Source organism: Scyliorhinus canicula, chromosome 13 (genome assembly GCF_902713615.1).
Source record: "Scyliorhinus canicula chromosome 13, sScyCan1.1, whole genome shotgun sequence".
Taxonomy (NCBI): Eukaryota; Metazoa; Chordata; class Chondrichthyes; order Carcharhiniformes; family Scyliorhinidae; genus Scyliorhinus; species Scyliorhinus canicula.
In genome coordinates, this window is record NC_052158.1 from 13,901,743 (window position 1) to 13,923,311 (window position 21,569).

At 44.7% G+C, this 21,569-nt stretch overlaps 1 protein-coding gene across 9 annotated transcripts in view; it reads left to right on the plus strand.

Moving 5' to 3' along the window:
• Window positions 1-4,039: 4,039 nt before the first annotated feature.
• The window catches only part of LOC119975963 (protein PRRC2A-like), a 142,260-nt gene continuing 124,730 nt past the window's right edge, over window positions 4,040-21,569 (plus strand). For 6 of the 9 annotated variants that reach the window (XM_038815945.1, XM_038815951.1, XM_038815954.1 and 3 more), the window contains exon 1: window positions 4,041-4,213. The gene's annotated coding sequence lies outside the window, so the exon portion shown is untranslated. Of the gene's footprint in view, window positions 4,214-21,569 lie in introns of all 9 variants that reach the window. The other 3 variants (XM_038815948.1, XM_038815955.1, XM_038815953.1) reach the window with 1 other exon arrangement.

Genomic DNA, 21,569 nt, shown 5'->3' on the forward strand with positions numbered 1-21,569 from the left:
CTTTTTTTTAAATAATGTTTTTATTGGGTTTTGTACATAATATTAGTACAGGTATATACACAACAAAACAAAACACAAAGGGACTAGGAAACGCTTAAACGAGAGGGGGTCTTTCCCCTTCCCCTCCTTTTTTTTTACTTGACAACAAACCAGGGTGGAGGTGTCACCTAGGTGGCGCCCCCTAATGCTATTTACATTATTTGTTTTCTCCCCCGCATGGTTTCCAGGGCTTCGGCCCTTGCCCGTTTCTCCTGCTCGTTCTTTATTACTTTCTCTCGCTGTGCTGTGGTTGTTGCAGCCGTTGTCTTCCCCTGTGTTGGCCCCTCCTTTTGTGTTCCCTTATCTTTTCCCCCTTCTGGATCCCCTCTATTGTTCTTCCCTCCTCTCCCACCCCCTCCCTGCCCACCCCTCTCCTCCCCCTCCCCCCTTCTTCTCTGCTACCCCCCTTTTCTTTCCCACTGGATTTGGTTACCTCCTCTTGCTCCCCTCCCCCGGTCCTCCCTCGCTTTCCTCGCTTCTCTCTTATCCTGGCTTTTTGTCCCTGGCTTTTGGATACCTATTTATTTATGTGTTGGCCACAAACAGGTCTCGGAACAGTCAGGTGAACGGCTCCCATGTTTTGCAGAAGCCCTCTTCCGACCCACGGATGGTGAATTTGATTTTCTCCATTTGGAGAAATTCCGATAGGTCGGACAGCCAGTCTGCAGCTTTAGGTGGTGCTGCAGATCGTGATCAGGGAGGCAACCTCCTCACCATGAAGAGATCTGACTGGTCTGATACCCCAAAGACCGCCACATTCGGGCATGACTCCACCTTCATCCCCCACTAGTTTGGACATTGCCTCGAAGGAGGCTGTCCAGTACCCAGCGAGTCTGGGGCAAGACCATGTTGCACGTTTTACTTGAGTGTATTACGCGTTTATTGGAGTGTATTAACACGCCTCCGTTTAAAGGCTGTGTGCTTAACACTACTACAGCTCTGTGTATGTAATTCTGCTCGGAGTCGCCAGGTGCCGTATTTAGACACCTCACAAGTATATCAAGGTCAGGTTCAAAGTAATAAATCTGTACACCGATTAGTAAGTTCAAACGATTGATATTTATTATAACCAATATAATAAATACACATGCATACGCTAAAGGCTAATACTTATTTCTACTATTAAACGACTAAATACTTATCTAAGTAGGAACCAGCAAGGTCAGGGGACAAGGCCTTTGTTCCTTTCTGGACTGCACCTTCTGTTCACTAATAGTCGGCAAGAGTATAAGCAATGCCTGGGTCACGTAGCGAGCGTTGTTTTGGCACTTACTGAACGATGGCTGATGCTCAACGGCCGGTGATGAAAGACAGGATCTGGAGGCTGGGGTCGGAGTCAGGATGCAACAGCCTAGGCCGGAGTCTGGAAGCAACAGAAGCCGGAGCCAACAGAACGGACCATGTGCGGGGTCTACTTTTATAGGTCCCCCCCAAAGTCCGTGCCTCTTCGGGGCGGTCTCTACCTGCTGTATATCGATTGGGTCTTCTCCCAATCAATATTTTCCAAACCCCCCAATCTGAGGGTCTCTTCTCGATGGGTGGGGCGGTCTCTAGGGTTCTTTGTGATAGATACTTCTGGTGCCGTTTCGTCTGGGCGTCCACTCAAAGTATCCATTCAAACCCAAATGTTTCTATTGTGTGGGCCTAGATCTGGATCGCCTCATTACTATGCAAATCGTTGTTGCCATTTACACCTTAAGCTGAGATCCTGCACCTGGCCATAAACTGGTTTTGTACGTGCAGAATGCTAATTAGCCTTCTGCAAACTGCTTGTCCTTGCTAAGACTGTTTTCTCCCTGCAGCCTTAGCAGTTCTCCATGTTGTAGCCCAGTGTCCATCTTAGGTGGCTACAACCAGAACATGTGGATGTGATTGGCCGGGCCTCCTGGGCACCGTTCACATCTGTACTCCACCTCCGGGAAGAACCTACTCATTCAGGTTCTTGTTAAGTGTGCTCTGTGTACCACTTTTAGTTGCGTTAAGTTGAGTCTCGTGGAGGTGGAGTTGACCCTATGTAGTGCTTCGCTCCAGAATCGCCACCCTATTTTGAACTCCAAGTCTTCCTCCCATTTCCTCCTCATCCTGGCTAGTTTGGTGTCTCGTTCCATCTTTGATGTGTTTTAAATGATTACTTTATGAAATTATTTACTTATTTATCGTGCATTTTATAGGTTGTGCATTATTTTAAACCCTAGTGAAAGAGTAAAACGTACTCACTTACCATATTCTCACCAAACAGCTAACTCCTTTCCCTGTTGTAGCGTAACAACCAATCTTAAAGGGTGAGGAAGATAGAAAAATCAAAGGGAAATAAACACATCCTACCCACCTTTTTCACCGACTGCCCCACTTACCAAACTCCAGGCTAGCCTTTGATCCTTGGTGCACCCTATTTGTCCATTTGAACCTTTTGGTGTAAGTGACTGTGACATCTTAGGTTTTGCTATGGAAAAGATAAGGAGCTATTGATAAAAAGAATCATTAATTGGGGGAGGGCCAATTTCCATGGCGTAAAAATGGATCTGGTTCAGGTAAACTGGAATAAAAGACTGGAAGGAAAAACTTTAAAGGAACAGTGGGCTGCCAATAGTTTGGGTCCAGTCAAAGTTCATTCACATGTAGGTGAAAGCTAGGGGTAAACAAATCCAAAGCTCCTTGGATGATCAGAGGGTAAGATGAAGCAGAAAAAGCAGCACACTGAGAAAATCTTCTCATGCTGTATAAATTATTGTTCCCTTTGAGATTTGATATTGTTGCAAATCTGCAAAACGTAAAACCTTGCTAGTTTGCCTCCCCCCCCCCCCCCCCCCCCCAATACTCAAATGTAAGTTATTTAAGGAAAGCCAGCCTGGATTTAATAAGAGCAAATTACGTTTTACAGACTTGAATCTTTGATGAGGCAACAGAGGGTTGATGAGGGCAATGTGGTTGATGTGGTGTACATGGACTTTCAAACAATATTGGAGGCACTCAAAAGGGAATTGGATAATTATCTGAAGAGTAACTAATTGCAAGGCAATGTGGTAACTGTGGAGATTGGAACCATAAGATATAGGAGCAAAATTAGGCCATTTGGCACATTGAGTCTGCTCCACCATTCGATCATGGCTGATGTGTTCCTGATCCCCATTTTCCTGCCTTCTCCCCATAACCCTTATCAATCATCACTTCATCTAATGAAGGAGCAGCGCTCAGAAAGCTTGTGATTTCAAAGCTGTTGGACTTTAACCTATGACTTCTTACTGTGCCCACCCCAGTCCAGCCTCGTATCTCCACATCATGGCCATATTCATCAAGCAAGCCCCTTATTAATCAAGAACCCCAGATGAGTGCTTGAGGTGCTGTTACCCTAAGGGGCTACAGACCAAGAGCTGGAAGGTGGAATTAGACAGAATTAGGGGTGGATTGCCCTGGCATTGGGGGCAGGGCGAATTGCCTTCTTCCGCACTGCAATTATATGTGATTACATCATGATGGCCAGCCTAGATTTTATGTTGCAGTCTCTCCAGCGGGGTTGCATCCACGAAATTTCTGAGTCCGTCATGTGAATCAGTGGGTTCATGTATGAGGAGTGGGCAAAAGTAATGGAACATAGAGTGAAGCAAAACAAATCAAGGCAACCTGCCGTTGAGTCCTCCCACCACCAGGAGGCAACGAGTTGACCGATCACATCAAATGTGCTTGCGAGACGTATCTTGTCCGACTTGGCACATCACGCCCCCTGGACGTGAGCTTCCCCCCACGTTGAAATGTAGTCTAATATATGATAAGTACATGCAGACGTCACGCAATGGGCCCCGCCCTCCCTGGAGGAGAATTCCGTCCAAAGCGAAAGGAGCCAGCCGCAAATCCGAACGTATATGCTAATCGCTCGGCACGCGATTGGCGGAGCGGGCCGCCGCGCCGTGAATAATGAATGCTCAATGAGGCCGGAGGGGCGGGGCCGCCGCAGCCGAAGCCGTTAGGCAGCCGGGTATTTTTTTTCAATGATTATATCAAAGGGGAGGGGGTGGTGGTGTGGGGAGGGAAAGCGAAATAGAGAGAAGGGATTAAAAAAAAGGAAAGAGGCCGGCCGCGGAGATTTACAATCCGACTCCATCCGGAGCCTGGCGTCGCGTTATTTATTTTTTTCAATCGGCATCCAGATAGTGTCGGCCCGGAGGAAGGAGCCCGGGTGAGTATTGCGGGCGGATGGTTGACGGTTATTGGCAGAGCCTTTTTGAATGTTTTGGGTGCCGGGGAGGATCCGGCCTGGAGCCGGGCGCCATTTTGTTTGGAGGATGTTTCAGACAAGACCGGCCGGCCGGCCGGCCCGGTCACAGGGCTGGGGTTTGGGATGGGGGGGGAGAGCATTATAAACCATTCCTCTCGTCAGGACAGAGAGGGAAGGAGGGGGAGAGCGAGAGAGGGTGGAGACGTCCCCCTTCTTTCACCCTCTATTGACAACCCCTATCAAATAAATACACAGCCTGTTTATATCAGATATGAAGCATATTTACAAGAGGAGGCATTCAGAATGTTATCCCCACTTTCCACTTTAAACCCTGTCTGGATGTGCATTTACAAATGATCCCATCCACCTCTTGACTGGTGTTACCAAATATTTATTCTCCTGGCATTGTTCATTCACTCTTCAGCAAATCACTCGTCTGTTCGTCTTGTTGTTTCCTTTTATTCGAGCAGTATTTAATTTTTAGATTTTGAAGAAAATAGGTTAAAATTGGTTTTGTTCTTCTGTAGTAGCCAGAATTTAGGTGGCTGTTTAGGGGATAAAAGAGAGTGAAGCTTTGTCTGTTTACCCTCTTTTTTTGGAGGGGTTTCTCTCTGTGTTTCTAAGGTACGTCTTTAATTTGTTACTGCTTTTTCTTCGTAACCCCCCCCTTTTTTTTAATTTCAAGTGGTTATTTTGATGGATCCAGAGAGAAAGGGCTTTTATTTTGCGTTTTTTAAAAAAATTGAGATAAATGGTTGGCTTTTTTGTAAGAGGGTGGATGTGAGTGCGTGAGCCACAACGGTGCTGTGTGTATTCGACCTATTGCTGCATGCACTCCAACTCCATGTTTTCATCCAGCTAAACTTTGCTATTCCTGACCCTACGCACAAGTGCTGACTGCTTCATGCTGTTCAAGATGTTTTTGTTATGATCTAGATTTCGTTACGCAATTTTGTCTTCCTGGTGTTGCTCTTAACACTGCTGCATACTTTGGACACTTGCCCCAGCAGAGTTGACTCTTTCTTCCTATGCACCTGTTCTGTGGAACATCACTGAAAAATCTCTCTCCCCTCAATTTCTGCATATCTCCCTTCCACCCCAGCTCCTGACTCTGTAACATATTATGATATTTTCGCTGCACAGAATGCATATGATGTTGACCAAACATGAATAGGGGACAATGGGTGCATAAGCAACATTTTAATACTGTGTATGTCAGGGTGATACAAGAACTTTAATTACAGATACCAACTGCTGTCCTTATAATTGAAGAAAAAAACCTGTTTGAGCATGTTTCATCGTTCCTTTTAAAGTGTAGTCAATGTTCGGTTTGAAGGCAGATGCAACAGCATGCCTTTCAACTGTATGAGGTAAATGACTGGGTAATATTTAAGGTGCTGATGGTGGCGGAATAAATATTGGCTACGATAGCAAGAGAATTGCCTGCTCGTCTTCGTGCCTGTAAAAGAACCATCAGCATGGTGATCAGAAAATGCAGAGTTGATTTTAACATTTCGCCTGAAAGATGGCACCCAGCACTTGCTCAGTCCCGCATTGAAATGCCAATTGTAGATGGTGTGCCCAAGGGGCGTGAAGCTGTGAATTTCTGACACGGGCAAGTGTGACACCAGTGAGCTGACAGAAACTTTACCCCTGCTCAAGTAAGGCAATCCTTCTAGAATGTTCTGATTTAAGAGTGTCTTGAAACCTTGGGCATTTATCAAACCACAATGTTGAAATTCTGCTTGCTGTTTTGAATGTTCACTTGGAAGATCTACCTGACACACCTCCCTTTTTTCCCCATCTGTGCTATTTGTACAAATATTTGATTCTTCCTTGTGTCCCCCCAATAACACGACAATATGGCACCTGTGCTTTATGTCATGCACTAGCTATTAGGCCACCCTATATAATCATTGTGTTGTGCACTACAACTCCTCGGTTTCCTGCCTCATACCCTGGGTTGTGGAGGGCTGCAATCATTATTGTGATGTCACTATAAGCCTTTTATAAGTAGTACTGGCTGGAGACAGGCACCAGGACCCAGTGCTCAACACAAATTTACCAAAGTTGCTTCTTCGAACAAAGAAAAGTACAGCACAGGAACAGGCCATTCGGCCCTCCAAGCCTGCGCCAACCATGCTGCCCGTCTAGCTAAAATCTTCTACACTTCCAGGGTCCGTATCCCTCGATTCCCACCCTATTCATGTATTTGTCAAGATGCCCCTTAAACGTCACTATCGTCCCTGTTCCACCACCTCCGGCAGTGAGTTCCAGGCACCCACTACCCTCTTTGGAAAGAAAAAAAAACAAACTTGCCTTGTATATCTCCTTTAAACATTGCCCCTCAAAGCTATGTCCCCTAGTAATTGACCCCTCTACCCTGTGAAAAATCCCCTGACTATCCAGTCTGTCTGTGCCCTCATAATTTTGTAGACCTCTATCAAGTCACCCCTCAACCTCCGTCATTCCAGTGACAACAAACTCAAGTTTATTCAATCTCTTTATAACTAATGTCCTCCATACCAGGCAACATCCTGGTAAATCTATTCTGCACCCTCTCGAAAGCCTCCACATCCTTCTGGTAATGTGGCGACCAGAATTGAACATTATACTCCAAATGTGGCCTAACTAAGGTTCTATCCAGCTGCAACATGACTTGCCATTTTTTATACTCAATGCCCCGGCCAATGAAGACAAGCATGCCTTCTTGACTACCTTCTCAGCCTGTATTGCCCCTTTCAGTGACCTGTGGACCTGTACACCTAGATCTCTCTGACTAGTGTGAGTGAACCCAAAAGGTTTTACCGACTTCAGCTGAGTAAGTAGCTTCTTCAGATCGCACTCGTGTACTCAGTCATTGTAGGTAGAAAATGGTGGAGTAGGTTATATTCTTGGCTGGTGGTTGTGAATTCTCTAATTGTTTCTGGTTGAGGCAGGCCCCACCGATGCACCATTTTGACCTCTTAAGCTTCAGTGCGAATTCAAATTGCATTTGTGGGCCTTTTCTTTCCATGTTCTTGAACCCAGTCGTATCATGAGCTGAGCACCGCTGAGGTTTAGCCATATTGGTGACTGTCGGAAAACCTGCCTTTAGAGGACACTGGATGAATAATCGCTCCCACTGGTGTTATTGAGCAGATAGGTTTGTTTTGTGCCTTGCAATGGCCATTGTACAATAAATGTTTAACTGTGCTAAATTTAGATTTCCTTAAATTCCATTTTATATGCATAATATATATTGTCTGCAGAACCTGATTGGGCGCTGAAGTGAGCCAATTGGGATGCAAGAGCAGCCATATTTTCCAGCTGTTATTTCTCCTCTTCGACTGTTCCACACCTGGAGCATTGCGTGCTGTTTTGGTTTCCCTACCTAAGAAAGGATATATATATTTGCTGTAGAGGGAGTGCAATAGAGGGGATGCTCTCGCCAACCCCGGTTTGATCAGCCTATGGGGAGAGATTGACTCGACTAGATTCACTACAGTTTAAAATGATGAGAGGCGATCCGATTGTAATGTATAAAGTTCTAGATGCAGGGAGGATGTTTTCCCTGGTTAGGTAGTCAGCACCAGGGGACACAGTCTCAAGATGTGGAGTAGACCATTTAGAACTGAGATGAGGAAACTTTCTTGACTGAAACGTTAATGAACATGTTGAATTTGCCACCTGTGAAGGCCAAGTAACTATTCAAGAAAGAGATGATTTTTTTTAGATTTTAATGGCATCAAGGGGTGTGTGGGGGGGGTGGTGGAATATGGCATTGAAATAGAGGATCAGCCATGATCCAATTGAATGGCGATGGCGGAGCAGGCTTGAAGGGCTGAATGACCTACTTCAGTTTCGATGTTTATATTGTCACTTGGATATTGTAGAGGAGGGGAAGAGACTGCTTTACTATTTGGCAAATTCTTGCTAATACCAGAGCGCGAATGTCTGAAGATGGACCAGACTCTTTGCAATATCGGCATACTATTTGATCCTTAGCTGAGCTACTAGTCCTGTATCTATTGTCAATACCACTTCGTTTGTAATATAGCCCAGCTGCACCCCTGCTGAAACCCTTGTATATTACCCAGCTGCACCCTTGCTGAAACCCTCGTGTATATATATTTGTTGCTTCCAGAATGCACCACTACGATATTCTTGTTTCACCCTTCTAACACAATCTCGCTCAAAACTCTGCTGCGTGTATATGAACTTGCATCATGTCCCATTCCCCCATCACTGCTAATTGCTCTCGAACTGTTACTGGCCTCCCAATTCAGTCCAGCTGTGTTGCATTTTTCATCCTTGTGTCCAGATCCTTTGATGATGTCTCCCTCTAACCTCCTACACTAGGTTCCTCCAACAACTGAGCATCTCCCCGTTTTCCTTTGCCCCAGCATTGGGCTGTCCCTTCAACTGTTTAGGCCCTAAAGACTGAAATTTGTTCCCTTAATTTTTAAGACCCTCCTTTAAGCCCAGTTTTTGGCTCATAATATCATCTCCTGTGGTCGAAGTTTGCTTCATAATGACTTAGGATGCTTAACTGTGTTAAAGCTGCTGCAAATCCAAGTTGTGTTTATGTGCATAAATCTTGCATATGCCACTCTGCATTGGCACCACTTGTCTTCAGGGAAGTGATCTTGACAGATGGTGAGGGATCAATGGAGGTTCCAGGCCAAGATACATATGTTGAGGATTGATGGCTGGTCGCTGTTTCCTGTGGTCCTTTTGGTAGATTTCATTGTAACCAGGACAGCAATTTTACTTGAAATGTGGGGCTCGTTGGTTGAATCATTGGAATGTTGTTGCGTGATCGCTGCATGTGCTTGAAGGCACTGATGTTTGTGTGTATCTGGTCTTGTATTTCTTCTTCATTCTTTGGGGGCTAGTTTTGTTCAGTGGACGAAACAGCTGGTTTGTGATGCAGAAGGAGGCCAGCAGCACGAGTTCAATTCCTGTACCGGCTGAGGTTATTCATGAAGGCCCATCTTCTCAACCTGAGGTGTGGTGATCCTCAGGTTAAATCACCACCAGTCAGCTCTCCCCCTCAAAGGGGAAAACAGCCTATGGTTTATGGTAACTTGACCTTTATTTCCTATGGGTTGTGTTTTCTTTGTGTAATATCCTCTTGGGGGGTCCAAGTTTCCAATGATCACATTGTCGATTTCTCTTCCTGTGAAACAAAATTTGCTTTGGCTCCATTGTCCCCCCACCCCACACCCTGTCTGAATGCTTTCTCTTCTGAAAGCAAGAAGCCGTCCATTTCCAAGAACCTGGGCACTTTGTCTGCATTGTCGACTCCCAGGGACCAGTTTTAAAATCGGAATGATTCTTCGTGTATAAACTGAATCATGGCAGCATTGGCAGATACTCTACTATGGCATACAGAACAAAGCTGAATCATGCTCTCTCACAGCATATGCACATTCCAGCAGGGAAGTTGCTGGATAATGACTAGGAGAAGGATCCAGCATCCTTTACCCCCAACATAAAAGATGCTTTGGCTAATCATAGCTGCCCCAGTTGGGAGCACTTGCTGAGTACCATGGTGTTCAGTGCAATTGAAACAGGGGCCTTCCACCTCTGCCTCTACCTGCAGTACAGCTACAAAATTAGTCCCAAGCGAGACAGCATTCTCTGCTTTCTTGCAGGACTGTTTAAGACCAAACGTGCTGGATGACTGGAAGGAAAACAACTTGGAAATATCAAATAATGGAAACTTCAGAATTTCAACTGTGATCCTTCTGCTGTTTTGGAGCAGTGGCACTCTAGATGTTCCACAGGGATCAGTTTTGGCATAGTCCTTGTAAAATCTATTTCAATAATCCTGGTAAAAGAGAGCCTGAGTTTGGCCCGACGTCACTGGTGAGAGTGTGCAGTTGTGTGAAATTGTAGAAACAGAGACTGAAGAGTGAGAGTATGGTCTATATTAAGGTGTTCAGTCTTCCTATGGACTGACTCGCCCAGCTGCTGCTTCCTGTTGTGTGTTTATAATTTTAGCTGTGTAGTTAGGGTGATGGTTCTCTGCTGTGCCTAAATACTGGAGCACATGATTCTTTACTACTGTACGCTGCACAGAGGAGGCTGTGACCCAGTGATTTGACTGGTCGTTCATTGGCGTACTTTTACTGCAACAGATTACTTTGTGAAAATGGGTGTTCCGAGGCTATATCTATGTTTGTTTGTAACAATGAGGCGTAGGCTCAGCATTATAATCTTTATTATTGTCACAAATAGGCTTGCATTAACACTGCAATAATGTTACTGTGAAAATCCCCTAGTCGCCACACTCTGGCGCCTGTTCGGGTACACTGAGGGAGAATTCAGAATGTCCAATTCAACTAACAAGCATGCCTTTCGGTACTTGTGGGAAGAAACCCATGCAGACACTGGGAGAACGTGCAGACTCTGCACAGACAGTAACCCAAGCTGCAAACTGAACCTGGGACCCTGGTGCTGTGAAGCAACAGTGCTAAACACTGCTACCGTGCCACCCACATAGCAAATTGTAATGACCAGATAGTCTGGTTCTTCAATGTTGATTGAAGAGTACCTATTGGTGACGACACTGAGAAAATCATGCTCTTCAAAAAAGCACCATGGGATCTATTATGACCACCCAAACAGGCAGATGAGGCCTCTATTTACTGTCTCAACTGAGTGTCCATCTCGATATTTGAGCTCAAGCCCTGAACTTGGTACTTGAATCCCAGAGCCTCGAGATTCGGAGGCAGGGATGCTACCAACTGAGTCATGGCTGGCACTTAATGTGAATCTATGCAGAGATTGCCAGCCTATAGTGTGAGGGATGTTGCACCCAAACATCGAGTTAAGCCAGTGGTTGCTGCAGCTAACCTAGTCCTACTTTTATCTTCAGTTTTGCCTTTGTGGTTGCTGCCCTGACTGCAGTGGTCTACATTGCCACAGACCAGTGTTGGATTGAACATCTTCATGTCTGTGGAGTTTTCTTTTGGGAAGAGCTGATTTGTAATGGTGGAATTTCCACTGAGGTGGAGATGAGACAAAGATGATATCTTGTACAGGAAGAATTCAGCTAGACATGAAGTACTTTGCAAAAAGAAAATCCAACCACTTAAATCTGTGTCTGAATTATGATCTATGGCCAGCACTCAACCTTTGTTTTCATTTGAAGATATAAGGATTAAGTGAGGTGATGTTTCCTGACCGCTTGTTGAACTCTGCAGTTGATTTAAAGGCTCTGATGAATATTCTACTCCCTGACACTATTTTCCCCTTTGAAGCAGCTGCTCGGACCAGACACTCCTGTATTTGATTTTGGTCGGTTTTTGTTTAACTGCTCTGAGTTGGATGCTAGTTAAGTTGGACTTGACTGATACCCCATCGATTCAAATAATGTCTATTGTCTCGCTGCTTAGCTTGCCCAAAGAAAATACCAGTGAACTGATATACTGGAGAGCATCTGGCTCTTGTGGAACTTGTACCCTAGTTTATGGTTACACCTTCAGGAGTGGCATTGGGAGAATTGATTTTTGTTTCAAAAGTTGTTTGAGTTGACCTTCATATTATGTACTTTGCATTCCACATGAGGTAACTTCCTCCCCCTAATGTAATGGGGGATGCAATGCAATTGTATCCCAGCTGATGGATGTGTTCCTTGTTTGTAAACCCCTTGCACAAGAATCCTCGTGTGTGTGTGAAGGGACAGTGGAATGAATATCTGCGTGTTGGCTTTGAAACATATTAACTTGAAACAGCAAACCAACCATTGACCCAGCTCAGAGGCACTGGCCATGTGTGGCAAACCAGTATTAAACTGGGATGCTTGCTTGTTCTATCTGGTTGAATCGTGAAGTCGCATGGTTCAGAATGACTTTTACCGTTGTCTGCTGTTTGACATCAGTGGATAAATGGACTACTGGCGTCTTGTCTTTTTCCAGTGACTTATTTTCCTTGTGTCCCGGCAGACCGCTGAAGCTGTGCATTCTGGCGTTGTCTTTCCACAATCCGAACTATAATGCTATGGGTGAAAATGGCTGTAAAACCTCTCGGCTCTTTTGAATATTGAGGGTAATATCTGGAAGTATTAGGATAGGCTTTCCAATCTGCAGAAATGACCTGATGGAATCATTTGAGAGATGACTGAATCTCCTGTTTGTTAGATTTAAAACACCAGATAAATGAAAATTGTTGATTTCGGGGCTTATAGTTGGGGTGAGCTGAGGTTTTTCACTACAACTGTTTAAAACTGTGCTACTGCAAGTTTGAACTGCATAAAGCAACTGGGTATCTTGGCTTGAACAGTTTTCTGCACAAGATCAGTGTACTTATCATAGAATTAACAGTGCAGAAGGAGGCCATTCGGCCCATCGAGTCTGCACCGGCTCTTGGAAAGAGCACCCTACCCGAGGTCAACACCTCCACCCTATCCCCATAACCCAGTAACCCCACCCAACACTAAGGGCAATTTTGGACACTATGGGCAATTTATCATGGCCAATCCACCTAACCTGCACATCTTTGGACTGTGGGAGGAAACCGGAGCACCCGGAGGAAACCCACGCACACACCGGGAGGATGTGCAGACTCCGCACAGACAGTGATCCAAGCCAGAATCGAACCAGGGACCCTGGAGCTGTGAAGCAATTGTGCTATCCACAATGCTACCGTGCTGCCCCCACAATGCTACCGTGCTGCCCTGGCTCATTTACATCCCTGCGTTTTAAAGGTAGCACTTATTTTTGTTTTATTCATGAAATGTGGACGTCGCTGACTGGTCCAGCATTAATTGCCTGTCTCTAATTACCCTTGAGTGGGCCACATTTCTGTGGGCCCTGATGCATGTAGGTCGAACTGGGTAAGGACATTATTGAACCCGATGGATTTTTACAACAAACTAGTTTGACTTTTTAATTACATATTTTTTCATTAAATTCAAATTTCGCCATCTGCAATGGTGGGATTTGAACTTGGGTCCCAGCCCTTTACTCGGGTCTCTGGATTACTCGTCCAGTGATGTTCATTATGTTACTGCCTTCTCCAACTGTGCCATGTTCCTGAATGTACACAGCTTCTTGATGTGGATATTCACAACTAAGGTTTGATGCGCCTTCTGGCTCCTTTAAGGCTCCTTCTGCTTGTCTGCCGCCTTCATTTGCTACTGTTCCCCTCCCAACTCTTGTCTTGGGACCAAATCCTTTTCTCCTCCTTCATCCTTGCTGTGTGAGATCCACAGCAAAGTCTCGGACAGAACATCAGGATGAATAGTCTGTATTTGGATGCCTTCTGGCTGCTTTGAATGGAAACATCATGGAGGTGGGTAGTCAGCCTTCCTGCACAGTAAAGATAGATCTGGATCTCTGGAAATGTGTAGAGAGCCCAAAGGCATCACGTTGTCACAAGGTAGTGTTGTGGAAGACCATTCAGTGATCTGCCTCTTTCATCCTTTTGGGCAGCTTGGCAGCATAATGGTTAGCACAATTGCTTCACAGCTTCAGGTTCCCAGGTTCGATTCCCGGCTTGGGTCACTGTCTGTGCGGAGTCTGCACATTCTCCCCGTGTGCGCGTGGGATTCCTCCGGGTGCTCCGGTGTCCTCCGACAGTCCAAAGATGTGCAGGTTAGATGGATTGGCCATGCTAAATTGCCCTGTGTCCTAAATTGCCCTTAGTGTTGGATGGGGTTGCCGGGTTGTGGGAATAGGGTAGAGGTGTGGGTTTGGGTAGAGTGCTCTTTCGAAGAGCTGGTGTGGACTCTGGGCAGAATGGCCTCCTTCTGCACTGTAAATTCTATGATCCTGGAAGCATCTGCAGTTTCCCCCATCATTGTGTCCTAAAGAAATAGTGACTTAGATTTATATATCCACAACCTCGGGATAGCCCAAAGTCAATAATGAGAAGGTGGCAATGTGGCCTTTTTGAACCACTGCAGTCATAGATTATCATAGAATTTACAATGCAGAAGGAGGCCATTCGGTCCATCGAGTCTGCACCGGCTCTTGGAAAGAGCACCTTATCCAAGGTCAACACCTCCACTCTATCCCCATAACCCAGTAACCCCACCCAACACTAAGGGCAATTTTGGACACTAAGGGCAATTTATCATGGCCAATCCACCTAACCTGCACGTCTTTGGACTGTGGAGGAAACCGGAGCACCCGGAGGAAACCCACGCACACACGGGGAGGATGTGCACACTCCGCACAGTGACCCAGTGGGGAATCTAACCTGGGACGCTGGCGCTGTGAAGCAATTGTGCTATCCGCAGTGCTACTGTGCTGTCCACCCAGTATAGGTACACCCACACTGCTGTTGGAGAGGCACTTCAATTCGACCTAGCAACAGTGAAAGAATGGTGATTATAGTTCCAGGTCAGAATGATGTGTAGCTTGCAAGGAACTTGCAAGTGGTGGTGTTCCCATACATCTGCTGCCCTTGTCCTTTTTTAAGTGTACAAATTGCGAGTTTGGAAAGTGCTGTCAAAGGAGATTTAGTTAGTTGTTGCAGTGCATCATGTAGGTGGTGTACACTTGTGTGTCAGTGATGGACGGGGTGCCAATCCTGGATTTTGTCCTGGATTGTGTCGAGCTTCTTGAGTTTTGGAGCTGTACTCATCAAGGCAAATGGAAGTATTCCATCACACTCCTGACTTTAGCCTTCTACATGGTGGACAGGTTTGGAGGAGTCATGAAATGAATTATTTGCCACCGTGTTCCCAGCTTCTGACCTACTCTTGGAACCACAATATTTATATGGCTGATCCTGTTCAGTTTCTGGTCGATCGTCAAATTCCCACAGGTGATAATGTGATAGATGAACAGATGATCGGTGTTTTTTTTTTTAAGTAATGTTTTTTGCTGAAGGACAAATATTGGCCAGAGCACGGAGAAGAACTCCTCTGCTACTCTTTGAAATAGTGCAGCATTGAAATAGTGCAACACTATCATCTTGTTCACCTGTAGGAGCAGCTTGTTTAATGTCTCTTTTGGGATCAGAGGTGAGGTGACAAGGTAAAACTGCTCGGTCACAGAAGGCAGTAGAAGGGTGTTTTTTCTGAATAGAAGGTTGTGACTAGTGGTGTTCACAGGGATCGGTGCTGGGACCTCTGTTGTTTGTAGTATACATAAACGATTTGGAGTAAAATGTAGCTGGTCTGATATGTTTGCAGAGATTGGTGGAGTGGCAGATAGTGTTTACGATTGTCAGAGGATACAGCAGAACATAGGTTGGAGACTTGGGCAGAGAATTGGCAAATGGAATTTAATCCAGCAAAGGAGGTAATGCGTTTTGGAAGATCTAACATAGAGGGGAAATATACCATAAATAGTAAAACTCTTAGGAAAATAGAAAATCTGAGAGATCTGGGCATACAGGTCTACAGATTTTTGAAAGTGGCAACACAAGTGGACAAGATAGTCAAGAAAGCATATGGAATGCTTTCCTTCATTTGATGGAGCATTTAGTATAAAAACTGGCAAGTCATGTTGCAGTTGTAAGGCTGCACTGGAATATTCACACAATTCTGGTTGCCACACTACCAGAAGGATGTGAGAGCTTTGGTGGTGCCAAAGAGGTTTCCCAGGATGTTGCCTGTACTGGATGGTGTTAGCTATGCGGGGAGGCTGAATCGACTGACTTTACATTAGAACAATGGAGGTTGAGGGACAACGTGATGTCTAAAGATTGAGAGGCATAGATGTGGATGGGCAGGCACTCTTTCGCAGGGTGGAGGGGTCAGTCACTAGGGGGCATAGGTTTAAGGCCCGTGGGGCAAAGTTTCGAGATGTATGAAGCAGGTTTTTTTTTTAAGAGGGTGGTGAGTGCTTGGAACATGTTGCCAGGTGAGGTTGTGGAAGCAGCTACGTTGGCGGTGTTCAAAAGACATCTCGACAAATACATGGATAGGATGGGTATTGAAGGATTATGCCACAAGGAAGTGCTGAGGGATTTGCCCAATAGTGGTATCATGACCGGTACAGGTTTGGAGAGCTGAAGGGCCTGTTCCTGTGCTGTATTGTTCTTTGAAAGAGTGCACCACCAACAATTTAGCGTTCCCCTGGACCGTCAGCCTAGATTTTTTTCTCTCGAGTCTATGGAGTGGGACTTGAAATCACAACGTTCTGACTTGAGGTAAGAGTGTGACATCTGGGCCACTGTTCTCCGATCACCTGCAGTACATTCAGCAGCGTTCACTGTTTGGGGAGGACTTTCCCAGTTCAGCAGTGAGTTTAACTGTTTGAATTATATTAGTGGCACCCTTGACATGGAGTCAGAATGTTATGAGGTCAATTCGCACTCCAGAGTTTGAGCATGTAATCGGGCCAAGTTACTACATTTTACGGGGCACAGATTTTTAAAAGGTGTTTAAAACTGAGAATCCTTGAGTTGCTAAAACTACTTGTGATGTTGTTCAAAGAAGAGTTGGGGAAATTGTCCAATGTCCAGGCTAGCATTTAGCCCTCAAACTAATATCTCCTAAAAACAGATTATCTAATTTCTTTGTTAGTGGGGCTTAGTTGGCTGTGCATCTGCCTACAACAAAGACAACACTTCAAATCGTTTGAGGGCTGTGAATTTTCTCGACAAGCTGTGGCTCTGAAAGGTGCTCTATAAACAAGTTGTTTTTTTTCTTTTTCTGCACTCTTGGGTTTTACAATTTGACTTTACAGCCTTATCTATTTATCTTTGCTGTGTACCATCTTGTAAGTGTGCATTTTGAGATTCTCTCTTGTCACAACTTCCTTCAACTAAATCCTGTGACTCTAGAGATTAGCTTTGAATGTTTCTCTTGTGTCTCCATTCCTCCTGAAAACCTGAAATCACTAGGCTTGACTACAGTTAGAATGTACACTTTGGAACACTTTTTTTTCATATATTTCAGGTTTTTTTTATAAAGACTGACTACTTCAATGCAAGTTCCAGTAGGATCTAACATCTTTTCCTGCTGCCATGGCCTGTTTACCGTGCTTGCAGTTTTAGTCCAGTCAAGGGGCATGAATGGGTCTGTCTTCCCTAACTAGCGCTTGTCGTACACAGAGGTTATTCTCCTCTGTTGTCCTTTCTGTGCTGTTTTCCCATTTGCTGGCTGCACATGAATAAGATATCTGCCACCATGTACCTGGGAGAAGTAATCCTATTAAATTTATAAACAATTAAAGATTATGATTAAAACTACTCTCTCCCAAAGTCACTTCATAATCCTGCTGGGAAGAGTATTGGCTAGGGCAAGACTTTATATTTGGGTTGGCTGATATACTACAAGTTGCATTTGTATACTGCCTTTAAATGTAATAGTGTTAATTAGCAAAATTTGCTTCTGCGTGTATTACAATCTGATGTACGTCTTGTTATTACAAGCAAGATGTTCTCATTAAAATGTAATAATCAGTTCTATATGTCACATTGCCTGCCTCAAACTGTAAAACCTGGGTAATCATGTTCACTAGCAGCAAATTATTTTACAAGGGGTCTTGAAGATTGTGTATGCTGACGAGGCAAAAAGCGATTCATTATTTCCACAGATAAATGAGAAATAAATTTGCAAAAGTATGAGTAGAGAGCAGGCAAGTACGATTAGTCGGATTGGAGACAAAGACTGGATCGGGTGAATACCATGATAGAATGTCATGTGATCTCTACTCATCTGTACCAAATTCAAGATGGAGTCCTGGCTGGTTCATTGTGAATGCCACATAGTCTATTAATCCTGAATTGAAGCACTGCTGCTCCGATTTCTTTTTCTCTCCTCTTGGTTTTCAATCATCTAACACTACAGACTTCCCTCAAACCTGTTAAAGAATATATTGTGTCAAGCGAAGCCTGTGAAGCATCTGCATGACTCTTTTTATCTTGCATGACAGACTAGTAAAACCCTCCTTATGCATGCTGAAGTATTATGCAGATTGAATTGCGCACAGTCTCATGCTTGGTTGGTTTTAAAATTGGTGCTGGATTTTATTACAGGCTTTCAGTAATAGCAACAGCATTTATGCAGCATCTTTAAACATAATAAAATTTCCCCAGGGCAGTTCATGCAGCGTTACAAAAAAATAGTGGCATGAGCTATAAGGGAAAATGACCAAAACTTTGTCCACGGTAAATATCAAGGGGCTTCGGGCTGGAGATAAGTGGGCTTCAGGTTTGGTGGTGATTGGAGATGGGGAGGGATGAGGCTTTGGACCAATTTGAAAACTGAGGTGAGAATTACAGATTGAGGAGTTGCTTAATTAGTGAAACAGAGATTGGTGCTGCAGAAAATGCAAGTAGCATATGCACTAAGAAGCAGTGTAGATATGTGCACAAAGGGCTGTTAAACAAACAGGACTTGGTGTGAGTAAAGACCATGTGCAAGCAGAGGTTTGCATGACCTCGGGATTATGAAGAGTAGAAAGTGAGAGGCCAGCTAGGATTTGGAAGAGTCCTTCTTGTTGATTCCCTTGACCCCTTTATTTTTTGCTATATCATTTTTGATCCATCGCTGCTTAATTGACATGTATTTTAGTTCAGCAACAGGGAGAAGGAGGAATTCCAGAAGTTGCAACATGTTATTTGATGCTGATTTTAGAATAACAAACTCCGACTTTGTGGCACCTGAGAGATGGGGTGGGACTTGGTTTGATTGGTTGACTGGCGGGCAATGAATTGGCCACCGTGCTACATTCTGCCCGGTAACCGGTTCAGATTGCATCCAACCAGAGTGGCGGGGGGTCGGGCTTGTGTACAGGCTTTGGCAGGGGGGTCAGGAGGTGAGATGCACGCCATAGGATTTCGAGCCTTTGACCTTTGCTGGCATCCTCTGTATTAATTTGGCTACCCCAGTTCAGCTTCTGATCAATGGTCACCCAAGTAATGGTCAACCATGTTGAAAGCTACATACAGGACGAGGAGGGATAACTTTCCTTTGTCACAGTCTCAGAGGATGCAATCTGTGACTTTGCTAAGAGCTGTTTCGGTACTGTTGCCAGGGCAGAAAACATCCAGAGATTCAAACAGTTCTGAAACGATGAGCCCAAATTTGGGCAACAGCAACATGTTCATGGACTTGCGGCAAGATTGGAGGTGGTTTGCCGGGACGATGGGTGTCACAGTTGGATTTTTGAGGAGAGGGGTAATGTTGCAGTCACAGATGTTATTGCTGAGCAGGCCAGACCCCAGAGTGAGGTCTGTCTCACTGATCCGAAACCGTTACTTATTGTGAAAGGAGCTTCACAGCTCCAGGCTCCCAGGTTCGATTCCCAGTTTGGGTCATTGTCTGTGCGGAGTCTGCAAGTTCTCCTGTGTGTGTTTCCTCCGGATGCTCTCGTTTCCTCCCACAGTCCAAAGATGTGCAGATTAAGTGGATTGGCCATGATAAATTGCCCTTAGTGTTAAGTGGGATTACTGGGTTATAGGAATAGGGTGATATGGGCTTGTGTAGGGTGCTCTTTCCAAGAGCTGGTGCAGACTCGATGGGCCGAGTGACCTCCTTCTGCCCTGTAAATTCTATGAAATCTATGACCAATGGCTGTTTTTCCCTTTTGAGGGGGGAGAATGACTGGTGCTGGTTTAACCAGAGGATCACCAACAATAAACCAACCTGCTTGGAAGAGCCCCTTATATCCAGAAATATTATCCCGGTCAAGAAATAAAAGTTACACGTTACGACTTCTTGGGCACTTCCAATCTGATGAGGAATTCCAAAACGAGGTTCAGAAACAACCTGCTTCCTAAAACAAAGACTCTTCTGCTTTAACACCACGTGGCTGTGTCATAGCTCGCACACAAACGAGCTAGTCCTTGGGGCTCTCTCCCCACCCACTCAGTTAAACGGCCTTAAATATCTTTTTCCTCTTGCATGTCAAGTTCCATTACCCTAAACTCTTTTTGAACTAAAAATCTTTAATTTAAAAAAAAAAATCTATTTTCGGGCCAGTAAAATTTAATATATCTCCCTCTATTTACTCATGGAACCTCTGTAAGATGCAAATGTTCCTAGTCACCTCTAAACTCCTGTTTGAAATTCAACAGCAGAAAAAATAATTTTTTCACTTAGCTCTGAATATTAATTTCATATTCAGTCTGTTTACTTGTGACTCAAACTTGCCATAATCTCTCAATTCAAATGTGTCAATCTAACACCGTGAACCTTTTGCCCTTGCAGACAATCGGTGGTTACCTCCCTGTTTAATTAACTCTGAACTCCCAAACATACACAGCTTTCTTTACCTGTTTTTTTAAAAAAAGTGTATTCCAGAGCTTTATGTCCTAGTCACCTGAAGGTACAGCCACCAATGGTGGAGCAATTGAAAATGTGGCAAACCAGAGTCTGCAATTGGACAAACATAAATATTTTGGGAAATGTGGGAGGAGATTGCAGAGGAGATTCTGGGCGGCACAGTGATTAGCACTGCTCTCTCACCGCACCAGGGGCCCGGGTTTGATTCTGACTTCTGGTGACTGTGTGGAGTTTACTTATTCTCCCCGTGTCCACGTGGTTTCCTCCCAGGTGTTCCGGTTTCCTCCCACAGTCCAAAGATGTGCAGGTTTGGTGGATTGGCCATGCTAAATTGCACAATGATTTGGTGGGGTTACGGGGATGCGGCGAGGCATTTGGAGGGTCAGTGCAGACTCGATGGACTGAGAGGTCTTCTGCGCTGTAGGAATTCAGTGATTCAACATTATTGAGATCAGAGCTGACATTTGAGACTTTTGAACTGGAGTTAAACAGGAAAATGGAATCAAGAAAAAATGGAATGGGCAACTTGAGTAATGACTACAATGGAGCGTCAGCGGAATATTTGGCTGGTGTAGCAGATGAACTAGGTCAAATTTTGGAAAGAAATGTGAATAGTTGAAGCATGATGAGGCTTAAGGAAATGTGAGAAAATGGAAGAAGTGGGAATCACAGAAAAGCTGGGCAGCAGATGATGCTTGTGAAGCAGAAGGCTTCCAGGGTCAACAGCTGTTAGTTTTGCTCTCTGTTTACTACAGCCAAACTCTCTCAAGTGCACAAGAACCACTATTTGGCTGCTGCATTCTCAAAGTTTTTGTGTGCTGAGACTTGGCAGGTTGTTCACCCACGGGAAAGCACCACAGTTCAGTCTGACCCCAGTCCTCATTGATTGTTCACACACCAACAAGCTATCTGGTTGGACTTGTTGATCTAGGATTTATTGGTGTATTTTTCTTTTTTTGTTCTGGGGAGTCGTGTCCAGCCCTAACCTGAGATAAAACTCCCTAACTTGATAAATGGAACAAATTAATGGTTTTGTATCAATTGGGAAAGGGGCCCTCTGTCAGCAAAACACCTTCTGTATCTTAACTGAGTGCTCATCTTCATTCACTTTTTAAAAAACGTATTTACACCAAACTTATT